Source organism: Sander lucioperca, chromosome 5 (assembly GCF_008315115.2).
Source record: "Sander lucioperca isolate FBNREF2018 chromosome 5, SLUC_FBN_1.2, whole genome shotgun sequence".
Classification (NCBI taxonomy): domain Eukaryota; kingdom Metazoa; phylum Chordata; class Actinopteri; order Perciformes; family Percidae; genus Sander; species Sander lucioperca.
The window spans coordinates 42332747-42346298 of record NC_050177.1 but is presented as its reverse complement, the minus strand read 5'-3'; the positions used below and the strand labels follow the sequence as shown (position 1 = coordinate 42346298).

General features: G+C 41.3%; 1 protein-coding gene across 1 annotated transcript in view; it reads right to left on the bottom strand.

Annotated features, from left to right (window-relative positions):
- The window catches only part of LOC116041127 (seizure protein 6-like), a 222950-nt gene that overhangs the window by 91974 nt on the left and 117424 nt on the right, over positions 1 to 13552 (bottom strand). The window lies entirely within an intron of this gene.

Below are 13552 nucleotides of genomic sequence, written 5' to 3'. Positions count from 1 at the left end.
GCACTGAATTCAAGCCACAGTACACTGGGAAGACAGTAAAGCATGGTGGTGCAAAAATCATGTTATGGGGATGTTTCTCATACTGTGGTGTTGGGCCTATTTATCACATACCAGGGATCATGGATCAGTTTCAATACATCAAAATAATTGAAGATGTCATGTTGCCTTATGCTGAAGAGGAAATGCCTTTGAAATGGGTCTTTCAACAAGACAATGACCCAAAACACACCAGTAAGCGAGCAAAGTCTTGGTTCCAGATGAACAAGATTGATGTTATGGAGTGGCCAGCCCAATCCCCAGACCTCAATCCCATAGAAAACTTGTTGGGTGACATCAAAAATGCTGTTTCTGAGGCAAAACCCAGTAATGCAGAGGAATGTAGTTCAATCGTCCTGGGCTGGAAAACCTGTTCACAGGTGCCAGAAGTTGGTCGACTCCATGCAACACAGATGTGAAGCAGTTCTCAAAAATAATGGTTATGCAACTAAATATTAGTGCTGTGATTCAAAGTAAAGCAAACCCTTGAGACATTTTTCAGTTTATACAGTAAATGTTTGAGTTTGTAAAGAAAAATGCAAATACTGCTATTTTTTTGAACAGCCTAATATTCCTTTTTCTTCACTTTGTGTAAAGGTATAACACAAACTTGATCAATTTTGGTCATGTTTTGATTTGGAATTGAATGTGCAGTGTTCCCAATGCATTGGTATTATGGAATTAAAAGCTATTTTAAGGATTTTGAGCATTATTCACTTTTTTAAATCACACTGCTATTATTCTGAACACAACTGTAGGTGTCACGTAGGTTCTGTATTGTCTTTCACTTCTGATGATTGGAGCTCATTGGCCTGTTTGCAGCCTGACATGAAGTTTTCAAGACACAAGGGCAATTTGTTAAAAACTTTCAAGTTATAGTAGCTACAGTGGATGAGATGGGTGACCCCATGACTGTTCCTTTTGTGGTGTTCAGACACATCTCTAGTTGTTGGATGATCTAATCCAATAAACTTCTCTACTTACTTAGTGGGGATGCTGGTAAACGCAGGAATCAAAAGATACTAGTCCCTGTGAGGAGAGCACTGTCGAGTCCTTAATCTTCATGACAAAATATTCACATAGTTTCCTTTTTTCCTTTTTTTGTTGACTGAAGAATTTTCCCATTCCTGAAAGTAAACCTCCTGGAGGACGGAGATCCAACATGTGGACTGAGGCATTGACAGCCAGGAGACAAAGAAAAGGTCCCAGGATGGACAATGGACAGGGAATCCTGAGTTTAAAGAAACAGGGTGAGACTGGATACACAGATTAGCAAACTGGTATTGAGCCAGTGAATGGGATTGGTATGTTTACTATCCAGGGAGATGGACAATAAAAGGTTTTATTTTAATTTTTGTAAGCCAATAAGTGAAAACATTTGAAGCCATTTTTCAGACAGTGGTGTGTGTAATTACACTGGCTTATCAGACACAAAGTAAATCATGTATTTCTTCCTAAGCTGGGAAACTGAAACTGTGTGTACTTGGTATAAAACACTAGATGACTCATATGGTACCATACCCCAAAAACAGAGGTACTGTACAGACCAAAACAAAACTTTGGTGAACCGTTGGACTGTTCAATTATGCAACATAAAAGTGTTCATCATCATCATACCATGTTTTCCTCAAAGGAGCAAATCATTAGAATTAAAGACGTAATTTGAGAGAGAGAGACAGACAGAGAGAGAGAGGCACACAGCTGTGCCTTGGAGTATCAAGTAGGGGAGTTTCTTTCACTTCCTTTTGCTTTCTGGTTCTTTGAAATATTTTTCCTTCCATTCATTTCTTTACTTTCCTGTCCTTTTCTCTCCACATCAGCAAAAAGAAGCAGCTGGCAGACATTGACCATGATTTGCAACCACATATTCATTTTTTATCCTAAATATATTAACCCAGGCATCTGGAAGGTCAGTGGCGTAATGGCCATTGTATATTTTATGAGCAGCAGGAAGCAAAGCTCTTGGAGTTAATCATGTGGTGGAGGGGGTTTTCAGGTAGAGACAAGGGCACTACTTAAATCATCACAGAAGCCTCCCCAAAAAGGTCAGATGCTTCAAAATGACACTGAATGCCCTAGAGTGGATTGAGTGGCTGTAATCATTTGGAGCGTCTGCCATTGTCTACGGGCCAAACACATTTGTGGAGGAGACATTGGACATCTACAGTGCATTCCCATGGCCGCTGTATGCTACTGTAGTATGAGCCATTCCACGGTATGTCACATTCTGAGGAAAATAGGTTAAAATATTTTTTCCTTCACCCCTGTATTACTTAATGTAGCCATTAAGTGATGAGAATACAGATGGATCTGTGTTTCTACAGGAGATTGCTGACTCAAAGTGCTGTATGCTAACACTGTGGGGGTGCACTGTGGTGAGCCATAGCTGGCCACACACAGTGACAACATTAAGACATTAACACATATTGCAGCAGTTCTAAAGCTACTAAATAGTAATTCATTTTAAACAAGACAACAATAAACATGTTGTCTCCATCCAGTTCTCCTGCTATGGCTAAACCATGGCAACGTTCTAAGTGACAAGAAGCAATTTAGTAAACAATGCAGAATTTAGGTACTGTGAACCTAAATTTTGTAAAACAATCATCAACAGTGTCTAGAATATTGTGTGTGTGATTAGTGGAAGAATCAGAAAATTGACAAATGAGCAGAGGAACACTGATATGCACACATGTTGTGAATTATCACCTTTTTTCTGGTTTGCTATGCTGAGAAAAATTCTCATCAATTCAATGAGCTTCACCTGGAGGGCACGGGAGTTTCACACTTTTGCTCCCAGTTTTCCCCACACTGTGGTGCCTCGACCAACTAGGAGTAGCTAGATCAGTACAAGGACAACCCGTTCTAACTCCCAACTCGTAAAATACTCGTGATTCTCAGCGTCGGATACCGACACAAAAATCCTTTAGCATCTGTATGGAACTCAAAGGCATAGCAGCAGCTCAAATGCGGCGCTGTAAGATGACGTAGTATTAATAACGACAATGGTACAGATTAGTATGAAAGACCGAAAACCCACGTAAGGAGGTTGGTTGGGGTGGTGGATGGGTCAAACAACACAGGACTTTCACCCTGGAGACCGGGGTTCGTTTCCTGTTCTTGTCCCGCGTGTTACTGAAATGTACATTTATTTAACCCCACCCACAATCTTATCCTAAACCTAACTGTCCCGTTCTTGTGCTGCATGTCAGTTAAACGTACGTCCTGACCCAGAGCGTCAAAAGGTAACGCCAAGGGTCCAGAGTAAGCACGTCTAAATATGACTTTTTTGAGACTTTTTGCATCAATAACAAACGGCAAAGGCACCTGACCAAGCATCGCTTTTTGACGCAATGAGAGGAAGGAAGCTTCCTAAATGGAACTCAGCCAATCATGTTGATTAGAATGTACCTCCCACCTGCAGGTTCTGCTACTGGGAATCAAACCCCATTTCTTTGTAACTGATGGTAACTTTATTATTTTAGCATTACACGGTTGCCCTTTGGCCCATTTCCTTCCTGAGTGATCGCCTCTGAAGTGCAAATAGAATTTACACACATCTAAGAATTTACATGTGAATTTTCATACATGTACGTGGACATTTACATGTCTAATTACTGTACGAAAGTGACTTTGATGAGAGGAGAGCAGTAAGAACGCTTGGGCGACGCTTATGTGACAGTATGACTTTACATTAAAGAGTTTTTACTGCATAATTTGGATATGTTGAATCATGCCATTTTATTGTGAAGAATTGTAAAGTATGGTCCCAAATGTGTTCCGCATTGATGTTAATTTGGTCGACTTGTTATTACGGTTAATAGCGGTGAGTTTGTACAGCAGGGAGAAAGGGGTGTCCGAGTATGGCCAAGAGTAGCTTCCTGTCGCCGACTCTTGTAAAGACAAAGATAAGTAAATAGTTAAAGTTTTACACCATTAAATTAACTGAAAACATTACCAGATCATTTCTATTCGTATTTAAACTGATATTTTGATAGAACGTTAGCCAAAAAGTGTCAGATTGTGGACACAGTCCCATTGGTACACAAATTAGTACTACGTAGCTTGCAGAGATAGAGGGTAAGTTTTGGTGAAAAACAACTTCAAAGAATGACATTAAGTATAACAGAATCTAATAGGAGCCCCAGGTTCTCCAAAACTGGCCCTGTGACAGGGAAGAAGAAGAACAGAGAGCACAGACAGACAGGAAAGTCGTGGACACTTAGCCTAAATATCAATGGAGTCCTCTACTGTGGCAGATAGTGTCCAGTGGGAAATTATACAGCATGGTTATTGGCCACTTAACCGCCATGAAGGACAATGGTCTTCCTTTTCAATTATACTGAATTAAATAAACACATACTCACGCTCTCTCTCTCTCTCTCTCTCTCTCTCTCTCTCTCTCTCTCTCTCTCTCTCTCTCTCAAAATTCAATTCAAGGAGGCTTTATTAGCATGGCCATATTGACACAGGGAAACATTTAACACATTTACATACAGTTGTACAGTAGGATGCAGACAATAAAACATTAACATTTGTGCAAAAGCAACAATAAGAACAAAAGTGATGGATATTAGCAACAACATAAAAACAAGAATATTATAGTTGTGTGTGTGCGCGTGTACGTGCGCATGTGTGTGTGTGTGTGTGTGTGTGTCTCTGTGTGCGCATGTGCCTGTGTGTCTTTGTGTGTGTGTGTGTGTGTGTGTGTGTGTGTGTGTGTGTGTGTGTGTGGGGGGGGGGGGGGTCACTCACTGTTCCTCAAAGTGTGGCAGGTGAATACATATTCTGCTGCTAGACTGCAGCTCTTTGTGTGTTCTCCCAACAGGATTGGCATTTTATTTATGTTGGTTATTTCGTCAAATGTTGGGTGTTTGTGTATGAATTTGGGGAAAAAAAATTTGTTTGGACTGGCTGCAGTTCTGTGCATTCTGTCAGGAAGTGCAGCTCTGTCTCGACTTTGTCTCTCTTGCACAGCTGGCAGAAACGCTCCTCTTTGGGGAGCCATGATTGTTTGTAGCGGCCTGTCTTGATGGCCAGGTTGTGCTCACTGAGTCTGTACTTAGTCAATGTAGTTCTTAGTTTAATATCAGTAACTGTGGTCAGGTAGTCTGCCACAATGTACTCTCTCTTTATGGCCAGATAGCACTGCATTTTGCTTTGTGCTTTTGTTCAAGTGTTTGGTTAACTCTAATAGGTTTGTTCCCAGACTGGTCCTGAGGCAGACCAGGGTCAGGAAGTGAACTGAGCGTCAGGACCAGCTGAGTGAGGGGACTCTCCTCTTTGCTCAGCTCTTGGTATTGCAGGGCTTTCTGCTGATAGGAGTGGGGGTCACTGTTTTTTAGATGTAGCCAATATATGATTGCACGTTTTAAAATTTTGATTAATAATGGGAATTGGCCTAATTCAGCTCTGCAGGCGTTGTTGGTGGTTTTTCTGTGCACCTGCAAGATGCTTTTACAGAACTCTAGATGCAGGATTTTTTTTTGTTGAAATGGGCCGAATTCTTGTAGGAAATAGGACCTCACACCTCACTACCATAGAGGAGAATTGGTTCTATTACAGATTCAAATAATTTGAGCCAGATTCTAATTAGAATTTGAATGTAGATTTGACCTTTTTTGCATAGAATGCCCAGGTTCTGCTGTAAGCCCTGTTCTGTAGGGGACAACAGAAACAGGTCATTTGCGTAGAGCAGGAACTTGATCTCAGAGTTGTGTAGAGTGACACCAGGTGCTGCTGATTTCTCTAGGATGGTTGCCAGTTGGTTAATATAGATGTTGAATAGAGTGGGACTTTAACAGCAGCCCTGTCTCACTCCACACTTCTGACAGAAGAATGCTGTTCTTTTGTTGCCAATTTTAATACTGCACTTATTTATCCGGTGGATGGTGTCAGGATGGAAGTCTCTTCGTGGGAGGATGGTAGAGATTATGATCTTTGATGAGGGGAAGGTCTATGTAACCCTCTGCTACCCTCTCCTGCTGTAGTCTCAAGTCATTTGTACCTGAGTGAATGATAATGTGGCTAGGCTGATCCAGGATGGGCTCAGTGAGCAGCTGGAGGGCATTGTCAGTCCTTGGGCATTGGATTTTGGTTACTTTGTGTCCGGGGAAAAGCTGGTCCTCATTCACAAATTTCCCATTGGAATCTATAAGGATAATGATCTTAGCATCACTGGTTTTCTTTTGCCCTCCAGATATCCTAGGCTTGTTAGTAGTGGCCTCTCTGTATGGGTTGGTGGTGGAGGATTGGGCATTACTGCAGGTTGTTGTGATGGTCTGGTGTTAGTTAGGGTGGAGGTGGATGGCTTTGGTTCAGGTGGAGGGGCGCTGTTGATGGTGATGGAGGGTTGTGGTTGGTGTTGGCAGGCTCTCAGACTGTGGGGCTGCTCCTTGAGGCTGAGGATGGTTTGCTCTCTCAGGTGCAGCTCCTCTCTTACAGCAGTGCGTTCTCTGCCCATGGCCCGTCTGAATTGCTGCAGCTTCTGTCCTGCTGCAGTTCCTGGACCTCTCATCTTAGCTCCTGTATGGAGGCCTTCATCTCATTCCTCACCTGGCTGAACTGGTCCCTTAGCTGCTGTGTGGATTCAGTGGATGTCTGTTTGGAGAGGAGTAGCTCCTTCAGTTCCACCAGCTCTCTCTTATCTGGCACATTCTGCTATCCAGGTGACTGCTGTGCCCTGAACGGTCTCCTAAAGGCTGTTCCTCTTCTAGCTCTTCGCCTGGTGGCTGCTCTGTGGGGTTGATGTTGCTCTTCTCCTCACTGCTGATCTTGTCTTGTCTCTGTTTCTAAGTCTCTGCCAGAGCTTTGATGGTGTTGAAGTCCTCTTGGACAGAGCTGAAACTGGCCTCATTGCCTTGAAACATGATGGTCCCATTGTGGTAGACACTGACAGGGAGAGGTGGGCTGGCCTTGGCCTTGTCTTCAGCTTCGATGACTATCTGTCTCCCACTGCATATGCCTCTCTTCTTATAGTGATCACAGTGGGCACAGATAGCTTTATGCCAAGCATCGGTATTGTCTGTGTACAGTAATAGGTTACTTCTTCCTCCTGTGTGGCATACATCTGTAGTCAAAGCCTCTGGGTTTTTTTAATAAGTTTTTTGTGTTTATAGGCTTTCTTTGCCTATGCACTTTTAACTTCGGTAGCCAATCACAAGGAGGCAGGGCTCTCCCCCTGGAAATCACAACATTGTTTCATTGTTTTCAGTTCTTCTTTCAAATTTGAAATTAAACTAGTGTGTGTATGAAGGAAGCTTATCTAACTACTCTACTACAGCTTCTCTTGAGTGGGAGGAGACGGTGCTAGCCTTTGGTGTTTTTTTTCTTTATTTTGGAGCCTTTTTGTCCTTAGCTTAGCGTAGCATATCCTTCTTGCTCCTCTTCTCTGTCCTTAGCTGTCGTGTTAGCAGAGTTAGCTCATTTTTGTCTTCACTTGTCTTGCCTTATAAAATCTTTTCCTTGATGATTTTCTTCCCAAAAGTCTTCTTCTCGCAGTTTTGCTCCTTTTAAGGTTTGTTTTTCTGAAAATTTAGTAGGTTTATCTCAGTTTAAAACTATTTCTTTGTCATTTCCGTAGGAGCTTCAATGAAACATGTCTGCTCTCTCTCTCTCTCTCTCTCTCTCTCTCTCTCTCTCTCTCTCTCTCTCCTCATGTGGCTTTACTGATGGCTCAATGCTCTGGCACGACTGTGTCTATAAACATCCATGCAATGGATATTGTTATATTATGTGAATTAATATAAAATTGCATTGTCTTGTTAAACTGGTTTAAGCCATTCATGTTACATCATAGCCCGACCTACATCATTTTTTGTTATTGAGTGCAGCATACATACAGATTTTTTAGATTTAGTACCATAGACAGGGCACATTAATCTGAGCAATTCTCACAATTTTGCAGTTGTTACTTTCAGTCACATGTCTTGCTTTGTTTTTAAGCTGCTTTGTATAATAAATAATGACCTTAAATAAGTTACCAGATACAATATATAACACTGTATTTAGGCAACTCAAGGCACCAGAGAGCAGAGAAATACTTCCCCTCAAGACTGCGTCCTTTTCCCTCTGCTCTTCTCCTTGTACACCAACAGCTACACCTCCTGAAGTTCGCGAAATACACTTCACTCATTGGACTCACCTCTGGTGGGGATGAGTCTGCCTACAGGTGGGAGATTGTAGCCGATCCCTCTCACCCCAGGCACACACTGTTTGAACCCCTCTCCTAAGGCAGGAGGCTGCAATCCATCAGGACCAAAATCTCATGCCATAAAGTTTCTTCCCCTCTGCAGTTAGCCTCACCAACAAGGTCCCAGACTAGAGCTGTAATCAGGCCTTAAAAGTTCGGCCCGAAAAGGCCCGAGCCCGACAGAATTCGACCCAAGCCCGACATTTTGATTGACAGCTTTTTAAAAGCCCGAACCCGTTTACAGCCCGACTGTACAAAAGGCCATCTATCAGCAGTGATTAGAGTGTCGGAGAATAGTGCGGACCCGAGCTTCATACCGCGAGCGAGCACACACACCACTCGGCGGAAAAGGGAGAGAAAGAAAAAAGAGACTGCGTCGCACGCACACAGCTCTTTTGTCTTTCGTCAAGAATGAGTCATTTATAAATTTTCTAACATAATTTATTCATGACTAACGTAGGCTTTAGGCCACTTGGAAGTTGGAACAAAGAAATAAAATAAGTCCTCCAGAGGCTTGGAAGTTGGAACAAAGAAATAAAATAAGTCCTCCAGAGGCCAACCTCCTCAGCATCCATTTTCGCACTAATCGAAACGCATCACCTGAGCGCTCATTTACCATGCAACCCGGAGAGTCAGAAAAAGTATTGTGTAATAATAACTCAACAAAAACATCATACAATTTTAGAAATATGTATTCACAAGGTATTCAACAATAACACCAGTACATAATATGTAGCCTACATATGGTCATAAATATGTAAACAGTCAACACAAGACGCCACAGGAAGTGCAAAATGTGTAAGTGACGTGTTCCAGGAAAAAAACCTAAATAGCCAACAGACTAAAGAAGACATGAACAGGTGTTTTGAACTTTGGTTTGAGTAAAGTGGCGAACTTTTTGAAGTCAATCGACTCACACAGTTGTGTAGACATCCCAGTATCAATCCACATATTAACCCACGCTTCCTCCCGCTTTTGGTGTTCCTGCGTATTTACTAACCAGCCGCTATCACCGCCGGGTCACCGGTGAAAGCCCTCCTGTACTGTTCTCTGTCCTGCTGTTGTCTCTGTCATGCTGCCTGGCCCTGTACCCATACATCCATGCACTGTCCTGGGGTTAGCTTCTGTTTCAGGGAAAGGGGGCTTTGCTTTCTCCTTTACCTTGTTAAGGTAAACTAGGTTAGTCTCCTAGCTTGTGTGCGCTTCTCATATGTACTTTAAAATTCGTGGGATTTTTCCCTGTAATAAATTGTCCACATATTTTACCACCTTCCACTGCAAGGCACTTGCTTTTATCTGACACAGTCATAATCAAATAGGACTCCGCTGCTTTCTTCCGACTTTCGGTACTGCCATGATGCCAGCCGAAGGACATGGACATGTTGTGTTATATTTCACATGGAATGTCGGAATTTCTGGGTTTCCAGTCGGAAACTATACATGTCTACGGGAAATGTCATGGTCGGAAAGATATAACGTTGTTTGCTCTATGAAAGACATCGACAAAGACGAAAACTAAGGACATTTACTCGATAATTTTATTTTAGGTAATTTTGCAAACAGACATTACAGTTTTAGTTTAGTTATCGATTTTTTGTAATGCCTCGTTTTTATTTTTATTTCAGTTAACGACAATGTTTTTTCCCACCTAGTTTTCGTTATTTCGTTCGTTTTCGTTACCAATTATAACCTTGACCCAGACTGAATGTGAATGTGAACTAAACTGAATGTGCATCTACGCACGGCATCATTCCTTATCATCTGGACTTCATTGCTGTCGCTAGCATTCTACTGGCTCTGATGCTACAGTGCTGAACATCCAAACCTTTCAAAATCCATAGAGATAAAACCTGTCTCTGATTTCACGCAAAAGACAAACGGATGAGTTTTGCCTTGGGACACAATAGCCAGTGTCAAAGATGAGCCCTTCAATTTATGTACAATTTGAATTCACAAGGGTATTAGGAACTGATTGACGTATAGCTTCATGAAATGTGATCTTCTGACAGAAAAATAATAATCTAAACATGAGGTAAATGTCCCTATTGACCTCAAAATTCAAAGCCTTTTTATCTTGTCATACAATTGAGGAAACATAAGCTGGTATTTCTGAATTGGTTGGACTATGAAAGCATGTTTAATGTTTCAGGATATCTATGACGTATTTCTGGTGAAATCCTCTTATAAAATCCAAACATATGGTAGAAGGGAGAGGAGCATAATGGAACTGTATTTTTCAAATAAACAGTTAATTGCTCTCCTGTCAGAGCAGCTGCTATGTAAGCTGTATGTTGGCCCAGAGACGGCTGGAGAACTATTGTTGATGAAAAATTGAAATGCTTATTGAAACCATCCATCTGACATTAGGCCAACACCATGCTCAGTGTTTTAACAGTTTAAACAAGGACATTGATTTGAACACAAATGGACAATGTCGAAATGGGTGCAGAGCCATTACATGCACAGGGACGACACAGTGTCTGTATAAATAAAAACTAAGCCTGGCATAGGTCAAACACACATTATTGATTATGGTGTCAGCATGTCACCCTGCAAATACATTTAAACATGTCCAGAGTTAGTATTGTCAGTCATGGAGATCACACTTTCTCACACAGAGATGGCTGGAGAACTATTGTTGGTGAAAAATGGAAATGCTAATCAATCTGGCAGTAGGCCAATGCTATATATATATATATATATATATATATATATATATATATATATATAAGGGCTGTCAAACGCTGATTTTTTTTAATCACGATTAATCGCTGAATTTCTATAGTTAATCGCGATTAATCGCATGTTTTATCACATGATTAAAATTCTGTTATTTTGCATTTCAGAACTGTTTCTAAGTACATATTAACAATGGAAAGCAATTCTTACATATTACCAGTGTATCTTGATTGGGAATCAAATGATTGCAAAGAAAGTTACTTTATGAACTGGATTTTAAGATTTGTATTTGTTTATTATTTATTTATTTACTGTAAACAAAAAAAAATGTGTGAATCTAGAGTCAATATAGTGTGCAGTAACTCCTAAATAATTTTGATTATTTACTGACATCAGCGATCACCTTGCATCACTTTGCAGCAGTTCCAGTTTGGCTGCTTTCTCCATGTCGTACAGGCTGTGTATGCGTGAAACTACTGTCCCCCTCAATGGCAATGTATAAGACGGGTCAGAACATGCCAACCGTAGTCTTTAAGACCCGAGTCTTCTACGATGCTGACAGGTCTGCAGTTAGTTGCCACCCATTTTGCAAGAGCGGTAGTAATTTTTTTGGATTTGGTTTCATCCACAGGTCGGCAAGTAGCACTCTCCAAAATAGTGCTTTGCCTGAGCCTGCTAGCATCAACCTGAGTCACGTTAACTGTACTACTATGCTTAGCTCGTAGGTAGTAGCTCAAGCTTGACGTGCTTTGGTGATATTTTAATTCGGCTTTACACAATGTGCATATGGCTTTCGACCCATCCGGGAGTTTTGGAAAATAAAAAGCGCCATTCAGAATTTCGTTGCTGCTGTCTTTCTCCATCATGCAGCCTGCAGCAGCAGGATGTGTTGTGGAATGAGGAATGAGGAATGTATGAGGAAGTATGGCAAAGTGCGGCAAAGGGTCAAAATAGTAGCCTGCTAGGCACAACGCGAAGCTGAGTGAAGTGAAAATAAAGTAATAAATGGTGGCATGTGATTAATGCAATTAAAAAGAAATGAACGCGTTATGCTCGGCCCTTAATCGCATTGCGATTAACGCGTTAATGCTGAATCGCGATTGATCGTTGAATTTCTATAGTTAATCGCGATTAATCGCATGTTTTATCACATGATTAAAATTCTGTTATTTTGTATTTCAGAACTGTTTTTAAGTACATATTCAATCAATCAAACTTTATTTATATAGCACTTTACAGCAACCAGCAGGTATCCAAAGTGCTTAACATCGAAACCAAGAATAAAAACACATATACAAAATAAAGAAAGAACATGTAAAATCAGAAATAGTTACAGAGAAACAGAAGAATGAAATCGTCACACCACTGCTACGTATTAAAAGCCTGACTAAACAGATGCGTTTTAAGTTTGGACCTAAAAAGAGCTACATCTGTAATAGTGCGGATATCAGGGGGTAACTTGTTCCAGAGTCTCGGAGCAGCAACTGCAAAAGCCTGGTCACCCCACCGTTTATATCTAGACCTTGGCACTTCTAAAAGTCGCTGGTTTGAAGACCGCAATGACCGGTTGTGCTCCCGCAAAGTTAAAATTTCGGACAAATACTCCGGGGCCAGACCATTTAAGGCCTTGAAAGCAAACAATAAAATCTTAAAATTGATTCTGAAACGCACAGGGAGCCAATGAAGGGTGTAGAGAACAGGAGTGATATGTGCACGTCTAGATGTGTTTGTTAAAAAGCGAGCAGCTGCATTTTGCACAAGTTGAAGACGTGCGATGGAGGTCTGATTCAGACCAACGTAAAGAGCATTACAATAATCCAACCTAGAACTAATAAAGGCATGAATTGCCTTTTCTAGATCGTGCCTGTTGAGGAAAGGCTTAACTTTAGCCAGGAGACGAAGCTGGAAAAAACTCATTCTAACAACATCACTGATCTGCTTGTCAAATTTCATGCTGCAATCAAAAGTAACCCCCAAATTTTTGACAGCTGACCTAGTGTAGGATGCTAGAGCTCCCAAACTCAATGCTGGACCATTTTGTGTGCCTGAAGTACTGAAAATAATACACTCCGTTTTATCTTCATTCAAATTAAGAAAGTTTTCTGAAAGCCACAGCTTAATATCAGTGATGCAACTAAGCAGGGAGTTTAGTGCGACACTGTCATTTGCTTTAATAGGCAAATAGATTTGCAAATCATCTGCGTAACAATGAAATGACAGTTTATGCTTTCCTATAATAGCCCCTAAAGGCAGCATATATAAAGAGAACAGAATGGGGCCAAGAATTGAGCCCTGGGGAACCCCACAAGAGAGAGGAGCAGCTGACGAGAAGAGGTCACCAATCATGATAGAAAAGCTCCTATTAGCCAAAAAGGAGCTAAACCATTTAAGTGCCGTGCCTCTGATGCCTACACAATGCTCAAGGCGAGAGAGGAGGACTGCATGGTCCACAGTGTCAAAAGCTGCTGTGAGGTCCAAGAGCACTAAAACAGTAGGATTCCCGGCATCTACAGACAAGGCAATGTCATTATGTACTCTCAACAGTGCAGACTCAGTACTGTGGCGTGATCTGAAACCAGATTGAAATTTTTCAAACACAGAGTTCTGCTGTAGAAAGGCTTGTAACTGTATGAAAACAACTTTTTC